The following is a 13,056-nucleotide window of genomic DNA, read 5'->3' as shown; positions in this document are numbered from 1 at the left end:
TACTTGAAATTTTGTTGTAAATAAAAAGTGTCAGGCCCTCCTCTAGACAGCCTAAGTTCAAATTTGCATTTTAAGGAGAGATCTAGATGACTTGCATGTGCTTGACAACTTGAGAAGCACTGCCCTTAGACAGTAATGATTTTCATGCCTACTGCACATTAGAATCACCTGGGTGTCTTTTTAAAAACAATGGTACCCAGGCTTTACCCAGGATTGAATCAGAGTTTCTGAGCTTGAGCTCCAGGCCTCTATGAAACTATGATTGAGCACAACTACAAATTTCTTGTTTTGTTTTGTTTCTGTTTGTTTATAAACATTTGAAATTTTATTTAAAATAATTACAACCATGAACATTGTTACAGTTAGAGGCCTTCTTTGTTCTCCACAATGACACTGAGCACATTTGTAAGGGGTTCCCATTGTTTGGTCTTAAACAACCACCTTTCAAAGAAGGAAAAAAAAAACTTGGCACACTACCATTTATGTTGTTTGTTTCTTCACAAATGGTGAAAATACTAAAGAACAGACAAGGAATAATCATAATGTGTGACCAACATTATAAATATGGAATTATAAATTTAAACATTTGTGCAGGGAGCTCATCTTGGTGCTCTGTGGTGACCTAGATGGATGGGATAGGGGGGCATTAGGGACGTCCAAGAGGTAGGGGATATATGTATATATATAGCTGATTCACTTTGTTGTACAACAGAAAATAATACAACATTGTAAAGCAACTATACTCCAATAAAGAAAGAAAGAAAGAAAGTATAAAAAGTAAATAAATCTGGTAGTCAATGCAGCTCCGTGGGGTCTCTGCATCTAGTAGGGTCAGTCTCTGCATTCCTGATGATGCTCACTTTTATCCATTTTCCCATGTTCTTCACTCCTGCCTCTTATTCCTCCCATCTGTTCCATCAAAGGTCCAGGGTGTCCCCTAGGCCACCTTGTCTTCCTCCACAAAAGCCACCCTTTGTCCATGCCCTGGCCATCACAGAAGCCACCTCTGTCTCCACCACAGCCACCTCTGAACATTCCACTAGAACCACTATGGTCCATGAGGCCACCTCGTGCTCTCAGCATGCTACCAGGGCCACCTCTGCCATGGTCACTGCCCGGGGGTGGGAAAGGTGGTGGGAGAAAGCCTTCAGGCTTTGGGGTCTTACACTGGTTGCACTCTGTTCTACAGGTGAAGTTCTGCTTTACACACCCCTGATTGGGGCACTGCCAGTCTGCAGCTTGGTGCTGGACCTTTCTTCCTCCAGACAGGTTCCCTTGGGAACTGCAGGGCTCTCTTGGTGGGAAGCCTTCTCTGTCTCCTCCTCAGCCTCCCATGTAACCCATGGGTCCTCTAGGACCTCCCGGGTCCCTTGGACCTCCTCGGAGATGTGGCGCCATCCCTCTGCCCTCACGGGGTGGCTGCATTCCTCCCTGCATGCTGTTCATTGGAGGCTTCTTCCAAGCCAGAGAAATTTTAAGTTTGCTCCCTTGAAAAATCCTTCCCATCAAACCACTCGAGAGCAGTATTGGCAGTTGATGGGTCTTCATAGGACACTGTAGCATCACCTTTGGCCTTTCCTGTTTCCTTGTCCAAGTATATATGAATCATGGGTTGTCCAGTCCTCTTGTTCACCTTAACAACTCCACACTCCTTAAAGAAGTCTGCCAGATCATCTAGAGTCACACTGTCATTTAATTCCTGCACATAAATTGCACTGTCATCAGAGTCTTCATCTGGATCTGCAGGTGGGCCTAAATCAAGATCTGGTCCTTCATCTATGGGTCCATCAGGCTTATTGAAGCCACCTGGCTCTTCAGTGCCCATTCCACCATGTCCTCTTCCCCATCCACCTGTGTTCATGCTTCCAGGATCAAATCCTCCTCTTCCACTGCCTTGGTTATCAGGGCCACTCATGCTCTGGTTCTCTCCTGGATTTAGGTTTCAAAGAATTATCAGTGTTCTGTGGTTACAACAACTGAAAAATCTCAACAAAAATCATAGTGAAAAATCAAAATAGTTGTCCAGACTAGGATAAATATCTAAAGGTTCACCACGTCTTTAGGCTAAAATAGATCTTGAACAGTATTATGTTTTTACTTTTTAAGATATGAATTACTGTGCTTTACCTGCACTAAGTAACCACTTTGAAACACATTGCTTTGGGGGTATTATTGAGAAGTAAATATATAAGCAAAAATCTCCATGAAATATATTAAGCTTTAGCTGTAAATTAGCTGTTTTGAGCACTTAATTAAAATACTATCTCATTCTTTTCTTAAGTACAGTGATTTTCCTATAAGAAATAGAGTTTAAGATATCAAGAACATGAATTTGCAATCACCCAGCTTAATCAAGCCTGAGTATCCCCATTGCCTACTAATCTATCAGAAACTGATGTGGTCATACATTGTTCATTCAGGTGTACTGCTGATATGACTCATACTGGCAGAAAGCTCAGGTTCATTAGATAAAAATCAAACTTGATCTTGCATTGTAATGCAGTCTTCTAACATGCATTTAAGAAACAATAATGTAGCTCTTTGTGATTGCAACCACTTCTATTATTTTCTCCTAGGATATTGTACATATGCTCTTTTGATTTAATCAAATGTATTACAATCACACTTTATCTTACTAACACAACTTTTTTTGAGTACTAAAAAATTCCTCCTGACCCAGTTAAAGAAGAACATGTGATAGAATTTTATTCTTAGAGAATGGGAATGAATTTTTTAATTATCCATATGTTCCTACCCAAAATTCCAAGGACACAGATCTGCTTGACCACTGGCTAGAAGTAAGAGTATCTGGAAGTATGAAGTCAAAAAGCAGAGCAAAGCCTTTCTCATTTTTAACAGGAGATTTAAAGCTTTTGTCTTAAGGACAGATTGCATGTCTAAATATAAAAGGCAAAAACTAAAGGATTTACAAAAAAATCGTAGGAGAAAATCTTTATGATCTTGGAATAGGAAAAGCTCCCTTAAACAGTACATAAAGAGGTTAAGAACATATAAATCTTTTGTTTTGTCTTCATCAACCAGTAATACAGTGGAAGATGGATGGACAAACTAGAAGAACATGTGAAGATATTGGTGATACTATGTCTGAAAAATGACTCATACCTTAAATATTTTTTAAAATCTCTCAGAATTAGGTAAGGCAAAGACATTTAAAAATAGGTGAGAGACTTGCCAGTCACATCACAAGATAGGATGTCCACTTGCCCCATAAACATGAAAAGTATTTGACTTCACTTATTATTGGAGAAATGCAAAATAGAATCACAGTACATATAATTTTACTAGAAGAGTGGAAATGACAAAAGAAAATTCCAAATGTTGAGGAAGATGTGGAGGAACTAGAATTCTCATGTACTCTTAGTAGAAGTATAAACTGATAAAACCACATAGGAAGATGTTTGACAGTTTCCAATCGAGTGTAAGTTTACCGTATGTCTCAGCAATTCCAGCCCTAGGAATATACCTGTATTGTATCCTATTGCTGCTGTAATAAACTACCTTAAACTTAGTGTCTTAAAACAACACAAATTTGTTATCTTACGATTCTTTAAATAAAAAGCCTCATCAGGTCTCAGTGAGCTAAAATAGAGGTGTCTTATGTTCCTTTCAGCACTTTCTAGGTTAGAGTCTGTTCTGAAGCCATTCCCAACTTCTAGAAGAGTCCTGCATTCCTCGAGTCATGGCCAAGCCCTCCATTATTAACGCCAGGAATGTTGGATTCTCTCACCCTTCTTCCTTCATTATTTCTCTCTCTCTCTCTCTCTCTCTCTCTTTCTCTCTAGGCCTGTCTCTCTCTCTTTGTGCCTTTCTGTCATCTCTCTGCCTCTCTTTGCCTGTATCTCTGTCCCTCTTTGTCTCTGTCTCTCCTTTTCTCTATCTCTCTGATTTTCTTTCTCTCTGTCTGTCTCTTTCTCCTTCTCTCTTTCTTTCACCCACTGTAGCCAGAAAAGTTTCTCTGCTTTTAAAGACCCATGTGATCAATTGGGCCCATCTGAATAACCTAGCTCACTAACTCCATCCATCTTAAAGTTCTTAAATTAGACACATGTGTAAAGTCCAATTGGTGATGTAACATACTGACAGATTTAAGGATTTAGAAAGTAATTATCAAGTTCAAAAACAGGCAAAACTCATCACTATATTAGAAATCATGATGGGGGTACCCTTGTGGAGGATGTAATTTATGATTAGAAGAGGACATGGGTGGGGGACATTTCCAGGATGATAGAACTGTTCTGTTTCTTATCCTGGGTAAATTGTTTAGTGTGTGAAAATTATGTATGTTATGCTTAAATATTACATTCAAACAATCTGTTGTACTAACTTCACAGAGCAGTAGATATAATAACCAGATGATATAACAATATTGGAAATTATTTTTATTGGACTATACTATTTGACAGATGTTGTACAGATTTTTTTTGTTCTGTTCCCACATATCCCATATGATAAGCATTATATCCCCATTTAACAAATGAAGGGGCTAAGAACCAGAAGTGTTAAGTAGCATAGCTAATAAAGATCACCTTGACTTAAAAAAAATTAGTTTTGTTTTTTACTTTTTGCTTCTATATAATGGAAATCACCTGGTACCTTACTTATATCAAACTTTATCCCTTTCTATATAATATTGGAAATTTTGACCACACTTCTTTATTAGATTCTATTTACTATTTTCTGGTCAGAGACAAATAATTATCTATAACTACATGCAGCATGTAACAAACTATTTAGGAAAAGAGTTTCAGTTGCTTCCATGCATTTTCTAGACAATAGCATTGAAACCTGAAATGACATTGCATTCCAGAGTATACAGCCAGGACTTCTGCTTTTCAAAAGGATATTGTTCTCATAAATCATGGGAGGAAATGAGGTCCTGGAAATGCTAAAGGAGTCTGTAGAGCTATGGGATTCCCTCAACCTTTACCAACAGGTTTCTAGAATACTCCAATTATCTCTGCAGGATCAGGTATGCTTAAGATGAACTCTTCAACACTATAGAGAATACATCCCTTGCCTAGTCTTTGAGGTAAGATTGTTTCATAGAACTTTAGGGTTGCTTCTCTACTCTAAGATTCTGAGTTTGGAAATGCTATTTGAGATGGGTCTCCCTAAATGGTAACTAAAATCGTTGGTTCTTATGTATTGGTCTGATGGTGGCTACTAGGATATTTGGTTAATCAGTTGCATACTAAAAAAAATATAATGAATTTTTAAATTTCTCATACTTTTGCCACTTCTTGGAATCAAGTTTACCGTTATATCCTGGTAAGACAAGATATATCAGAAACAAAGGAGATTAAGATCCAACCTAAATCCAAACTATGTACTTCTTTATCACATATTCTAGTTATATATTATCAGGATAGATCAGGTATAGGAAATAAATCTGATGTTTTAAACATATTTAACTCCAATATTTTTAGTTTTCTTATTTATATTGGGACTTCAGCATTATTTATTCCAGGCACCCTAAATACTGGGTCAGAATTATTCACATAATTAAACTTGTATACTAAATATGTTTACACATTTCTCTCACACATAAACTACAAATGTGAGCTCTAAAGAGTTTTTTCATTGAGTTCCAGACTTTTAAAATATATAATTCAAAATATTATTTTGAAAATATTTAAAATATCTATACAAAAGACACTTGAAAGTGCTAGAAAATCTTCATTTTGGAGAAAGAAAGAGAGTTGGGGGGTTGTCAACGTCATAAAAAATTAGATTTTGAAGACAAACAAGAGAAGAATAAAAATAAAGGAAAAGCTGCATTACTATAATCACCTGACAAATGACTTCTACATTTTTATGTTTTTTTAATTTTGGAGTAAGTAGAAAATATTAAAAAGCGTGCCAAAATGAGATATGAGATATAGATTTTCCCCTTGTTTTCTCAACTTATAGAAAAAAAAAAAGCAATATTGCTTTTTGTTTCTGCAACTAGGAAAAGTCAGAAAGAACTGGCTAAAATGCACATCCTCCCACAATTTATTTTTGGTGTGCCAGGTCAAACTGTTGCAGAAGGATACTTGTTGAACTTCAATCTGGCTTGCCGTCTATCGGCACTTCAGTGCACTTCCACCACCACTTTGCATGCAAGATTGGTAGACAGGTAAGGCTACAACAGGAAAACAAGGTAGTTTATCACATGGAGGCTACAACCCAGAAGTTCTGGATTCAAATGCAAAAAGTTATGCCTCTCTATGCTCTGCTTTTTTTCATCCCTAAGATGAGAGTAACATTAATAATAGCACTTACTCACAGTGTTGTTGTGAAAATTAACTGAGCTAATATTTAAAAATTGCTTAGAACAATGTCCAGAATATTAGAAATGTTGCATAAGTTTTAGCCACAGTATATAGGCTTTTCTTTAGCTCAAGTGAAAGCATGATATTTCTTGGAAATGTAGAGGGAACTGCCCTTGAAGGCCAGTAAACATATGTTTGAAAAATATTATCCTTATCCTGAAGGAGCAGCTAAAGTTATTGAAAGGACTGCCAGGACACATTCACTGGTTATCTGATTTTCAGAGTGGGCTCTGAGCCTAGAGCTGGATTTAGTCTCCTCTGTTTCTAGAGCTGTCTACTGGCCACACATTTAAATGAGCACTTTTATTGCCCAGAAACATACAGACATCAGGCTAAGCTTTCTATACGACAACAGAAGAATCTGCACCTGACTAAGCTAAGGCAGTGCCCCAATAGGACTGCATAAGTCCTAAGGAATGGCTGTCTGTACTACTACTGCTTGTGTAACTAGTTATGTTAGAAAGAGAACATGTCTCTGGTAAATGATTCTCGAACACATGAGTGAAGTAGCATGCATATGGATTTTGTTTTGTTTTGTTTTCTGTTTACATTCAACATGTAGAGAATAAACAACATGTACTACAATGTGTACCACATTGAAAGAAAACTCAAATGATATTGTTGAATTTATAAGGAAAAAGCATTAGAGTGTTACCACTAATTTTTACTTAAAGAGATTTACCAAATAATTCTTAAAATAAGCAATATCCCCTAGAACATTTCAAATGTTTTCAATATTCAACATGTATTTATTGAGCACTACTATGGGCCAAGTACCAATCTTACCCAATCTTAATTTAAGTGAGAGTAGATGTAGAAAAATACCGTATTGGGATTTAAACCATCTTTCTTAGCCTGTGTTATTTGACATTTATACAAGTATTTTTTGTATACTTGACATTACTAAGTATAATTTACACAGTTAATTTTCTGTCAATGGGTACTTTAGCCACAAAAACACTAAAATTACTTCCAGTTATAGTAATACATAACTTTACTGATTTTTCCAATCAAAAGTGACTAAAAACAATAATTTAAGAATATATGACATTATTGTCCCTTATATTAACTAATGTGGTCTTTAAATTAGTATATTGCTGAATGCTACTTAAAAAGAAAAGAATTGGAGGAGATAAACCACTGGGGAGCAAAGTTTAAACTTATATTCCTCTGTTTCTTGTAAACTGGTTATTATTTTCTTTAAATGTTATTAAACGGAACAGAGGCTCTCTGAGATAGTCAACTGTTCTAGTATTTATATCTATTTTTTAATCTCACAAGAGTGTAACATTTAACTGTGAGAACTGAGATGACCCTAGAGTTTTCTTTGTTAATAAGAAATTGAATTTGTCCATTTGACTAAAGCATAGATTTTGACTCCACTCTTTGGCAATGTGGATGCTTTCTGAATTATTTTTTCATATTCACAGCAGGATGGCAGTTTCATTTGCAAAGCTCCTAGTCCAATTTTCATATCTAGCAAAATTTAATCCATGTGATCTGAGATTTTACACTTTCTAGTCTCATTTTCTGAACTTCTTTTATCCTAAATAGATGCAACTCATGAGAAATAATGAGACTCTAACCTCCTACTCTTTTTTTTTTTTTTTTTGTGGTACATGGGCCTCTCACTGCTGTGGCCTCTCCCGTTGTGGAGCACAGGCTCCAGACACGCAGGCCCAATGGCTATGGCCCACGGGCCCAGCCTCTCTGCAGCATGTGGGATCCTCCCGGACCGGGGTACAAACCCGTGTCCCCTGCATTGGCAGGCGGACTCTCAACCGCTGTGCCACCAGGGAAACCCAAACCTCCTGCTCTTAAGAATGATTTTTACAGCTCCCAAGTTATAATTATCCACCAAAACTTCCTCTCTAAATCCATCCTGGCTTGTTTTCTCAGTCTCTGTCTCCTAATGAAAGTAAAAAGAAAAATATTGATGAAAGACTAAAAAATGATTAGTAAATCAAATATCTATAGGGCAGGATAGTTACTCAGTTTCAAAGCTTACCCAAAATTACATTTTCAACCAGTTGTTCAAATAATTGAAAAAAGATGAAGGGTATGTCTACCTATTTATGGGAGGGAAGGCAGTGGTGAGCCACTTCTGCTATTTTATACTTGGCTGAGCAACTGTGTATTTTTTTTAAATATAATACCTCTCCAATTTCAATTACTAGCTATTGTTCCTTAATTTTTGGCAACTGTTTGGCCTTCATTTATTGTTTTTATACTTTTCTCTGTGTTCATGTGTATTTTACTGGGAAAATAGAAGAAATTGAGGTTGCTGGACCAATGTCATTTTTTAAAAACAACTTTATTGAGATATAATTTATATGACATAAAATTAACTCATTTCAAGTATATAATTCAATGTTTTTTAGTATGTTCAGAGTTCTGCAAGCAGCATCCTAACCAATTTTAGGAAATTTTAATAAACATTAAAAAGAAACCTGATAGCCATTAGCTTTCTCTCCCCATTTCTTGCCCAAATCCTCCAGGCACAGGCAACTACTAATACATGTTCTCTTTATACATTTGCTTATTCTGGACATTTCATACAAATGACATAGAATACGTGGTCTTTAGTGACTGGCTTATTTCACCTAGTATAATGTTTTAAAGGTTTATCCATGTTTTGGCATATATCACTACTTTATTTCTTTTATGGCCAAATGATAGTCATTTGTATGTATATACTACATGTTGTTTATCTGTAAATTAGTTAATGCATTGGTTCAACTTTTTGGCCATTGTTAGAAATGCTGCTATGAACATTTATGTAATTTTTTTCCAAAACTTTTAGTGGAATATAGTTGATTTACAATGTTGTGTTAGTTTCCAGTGTACAGCAAAGTGAATCAGTTATACATATACATATATCCACTCTTTTTTAGATTCTTTTCCCATATAGGCCATTGCAGAGTACTGAGTAGAGTTCCCTGTGCTATACTGTAAGTCCTTATTAGTTGTCTATTTTATATATAGTAGTGTGTATATGTCAATCCCAATCTCCCCATTAATCCCTCTCCTCCTCTTATGCCCTGGTAACCATAATTTATTATGATTACTCTATTTCTGTTTTGTAGATAAGTTCATTTCTATGTTTTTCTTTAGATTCCACATATAAGCATATTGTATGATATTTGTCTTTCTTTATCCAACTTACTTGATTCAGTATAACAATCTCTAGGTCCATCCATGTTGCTGCAAAAGGCATTCTTTAATTCTTTTTTATGGTTGAGTAATATTCAGTTGTATATACGTACCACCTTTTCATTATCCTTTCTTCTGTTGATGGATGTTTATGTTGCTCCCATGTTCTGGCTATTGAAAATAGTGCTTCAATGAGCATAAGGTGCATGTATCTTTTTGAATTATGATTTTCTCTCGATATATGCACAGGAGTGGGATTGTTGGATCCTATGGTAGCTCCATTTTTAGTTTTTAAGGAAACTCCATACTGTTCTCCATAGTGGCTATACCAATTTACATTCTCACCAACAGTGCATGAGGGTTCCCTTTCTCCACACCTACTCTAGCATTTATTGTTTGTAGATTGTTTGGTGATGGCCATTCTGAGAGGTGTGAGGTGATATATCATTTAGTCTTGATTTGCATTTCCCTAATAATTAGTAATGTAGAGTATCTTTTCTGTACCTCTTGACCATCTATATGTCTTCTTTGGAGAAATGTCTATTTAGATCTTCTGCCCATTTTTTGATTGGGTTGTTTGATTTTTTGATATTGAGCCACTTGAGCTGTTTGTATATTTAGGAGATTAATCCCTTTTTTGTTACTTCATTTGAAAATATTTTCTCCAATTCTGAGGGTTGTCTTTTTGTTTTGTTTATGGTTTTCTTTACTGTACTGAAGCTTTTACATTTCATTAGGTCTCATTTGTTTCTTTTTCTTTTTCTTTTCATTACTCTAGGAGGTGGATCAAAAAAGGTCTTGCTGTAATTTATGTCAGAGTGTTCTGCCTATTTTATCCTCTAAGAGTTTTATAGTATCTGGCCTTATATTTAGGTCTTTAATCCATTTTGAGTTTACTTTTGTGAATGGTGTTAGGGAGTATTCTAATTTCATTTTTTTACATGTAGCTGTCCAGTTTTCCCAGCACCACTTATTGAAGAGACTGTTGTTTCTCCATTGTACATTCTTATCTCCTTTGCCATAGATTAGCTGACCATAGGTGCATGGGTTTATCTCTGGACTTTCTATCAAGTTCCATTGATCTATATTTCTGCTTTTGTGCCAGTACTATACTATTTTGATGACTGTTTCTTTGTAGTATAGTCCAAAGTCAGGGAGCCTGATTCCTCCAAATCCATTTTACTTTCTCAAGATTGCATCGACTATTCGGGGTCTTTTGTGTTTCCATACAAATTGTAAAATTTTCTCTAATTCTGTGAAAAATGCCATTGGTAATTTGATAAGAATTGCATTGAATCTGTAGATTATTTTGGGTAATACAGTCATTGTGACAATATTGATTGTTCCAATCCATGGACCTAGTATATGTCTTCATCATTTGTTTGTGTCATTTTTATTTCTTTCATCAGTCAGTATCTTATAGTTTACTGAGTATAGATCTTTTGCCTCCTTAGGTAGGTTTATTCCTAGGTATTTTATTGCTTTTGTTGCAATGGTAAATGGGATTGTCTCCTTAATTTCTCTTTCTGATATTTCATTGTTAGTGTGTACGAATGCAAGAGATTTCTGTGTATTAATTTTTGTGTGTGTGTGTGTGTGTGTGTGTTTTTGCGGTACGCGGGCCTCTCACTGCTATGCCCTCTCCCACTGCGGAGCACAGGCTCCAGATGGGCAGACTCAGCAGCCATGGCTCACAGGCCCAGCCACTCCACAGCATGTGGGATCTTCCCGGACTGGGGCACGAACCCATGTCCCCTGCATCGGCAGGCGGACTCTCAACCACTGTGCCACCAGGGAAACCCTGTGTATTAATTTTGTATCCTGCAACTTTACCAAATTCTTTGATGAGCTCTAGTAGTTTTCTGGTAACATCTTTAGGATTTTCTATGTATAGTATCATGTCATCTGCAAATAGTGACAGTTTTACTTTTTATCCAAGTTGGATTCCTTTTATTTCTTTTTCTTCTCTGATTTCTGTGGCTAGGATTTCCAAACTATGTTGAATAATAGTGACAAAAGTGGATAGCCTTGTCTTGTTCCTGATCTTAGAGGAAATGTTTTTAGTCTGAAAGCAGCAAAATACACTTTCTCCTCAGGTGCATATGGAACATTCTCCAGGATAGATCACATCTTGGGTCACAAATCAAACCTCAGTAAATTTAAGAAAGTTGGAATCATATCAAGCATCTTTTCCAACCACAACACTATGATATTAGAAATCAATTACAGGAAAAAAAAAACATTTAAAAACACAAACACAAGAGCTTAAAGATGGTGGAAGAGTAAGATGTGGAGATCACCTTCCTCCCCACAAATACATCGGAAATACATCTACATGTGGAACTGCTCCTATAGAACACCTACTGAATGCTGGCAAAAGACCTCAGACCTCCCCAAAGGCAAGAAACTCCCCACGTACTTGGGTAGGGCAAAAGAAAAAACAGAGATAAAGGAATAAGGATGGGACCTGCACCAGTGGGAGGGAGCTGTGAAGGAGGAAAGTTTTCCACACACTAGGAAGCCCCTTCGTGGATGGAGACTCTGGGTGGTGGAGGGGGGAAGCTTCGGAGCCATGGAGGAGAGCGCAGCAGCAGGGGTGCAGAGGTCAAAGTGGAGAGATTCCCGCACAGAGGATCGGTGCCGACCAGCACTCACCAGCCCGAGAGGCTTGTCTGCTCACTCGGCAGGACTGGTGGGGGCTGGGAGGGGAGGCTCGGGCTTCCCTTGGATCCCAGGGAGAGGACTGGGTTTGATGGCGTGAACACAGCCTGAAGGGGGCTAGTGCACACAGCTAGCCAGTAAGGAGTCCAAGAAAATGTCTGGAGCTGCCTAAAAGGCAAGAGACTTTTTCTTCCCCCTTTGTTTCCTGGTGCGCAAGGAGAGGGGATTAACAGCACAGCTTAAAAGAACTCCAGAGAGGGCCGTGAGCCGTGGCTATCAGAAAGGACGCCAGACACAAGCATGGCACGCTAAGGCTGCTCCTGCCACCAACAAGAAGCCTGTGAGCAAACACAGGTCACTATCCACACCACCCCTCCTGATAGCCTGTGCAGCCCGCCACTGCCAGAGTCCCCTGATACAGGGACAACTTCCCCAGGAGATCTCATGGTGCGCCTCAGGCTGTTGCAACATCACGTTGGCCTCTGACACCGCAGGCTCGCCCCACATCTGTACCACACCCTCTGCCTTGCCTGAGTGAACCAGAGTCCCCCAAATCAGCTGCTCCTTTAGCCCAGTCCTGTCTGAACGAAGAACAGACACCCTCAGGCAACATACATGCAGAAGCAGGTCCAAAACCAAAGCTGAACCCCAAGAGCTGTGAAAACAAAGAAGAGAAGGGGATAACTCTCCCAGCAACCTCAGGAGCAATGGATTAAAGCTCCACAATCAACTTGATATACCCTGCATCTGTGGAATACCTGAATAGACAACAAATCATCCCAAATTGAGGAGGTGGACTTTGGGAGCAAATGTATAGTTCTTTTTTTCCTGTTTTCCTCTTTTTCTGAGTGTGTATATGTATGCTTCTCTGTGTGATTTTGCCTTTTACCATTAGTCCTAGGGTTCT

The 13,056-nt window shown here is 37.7% G+C and overlaps 1 pseudogene; it reads right to left on the bottom strand.

The window, feature by feature from the left end:
* Window positions 1-822: 822 nt before the first annotated feature.
* LOC115844644 (RNA-binding protein EWS pseudogene) lies at window positions 823-9,535 on the bottom strand (annotated as a pseudogene).
* Between the last annotated feature and the right edge of the window lie 3,521 nt (window positions 9,536-13,056).

Source organism: Globicephala melas, chromosome 8 (genome assembly GCF_963455315.2).
Source record: "Globicephala melas chromosome 8, mGloMel1.2, whole genome shotgun sequence".
NCBI lineage: Eukaryota > Metazoa > Chordata > Mammalia > Artiodactyla > Delphinidae > Globicephala > Globicephala melas.
This window is presented reverse-complemented; position numbering and strand designations above follow the sequence as displayed.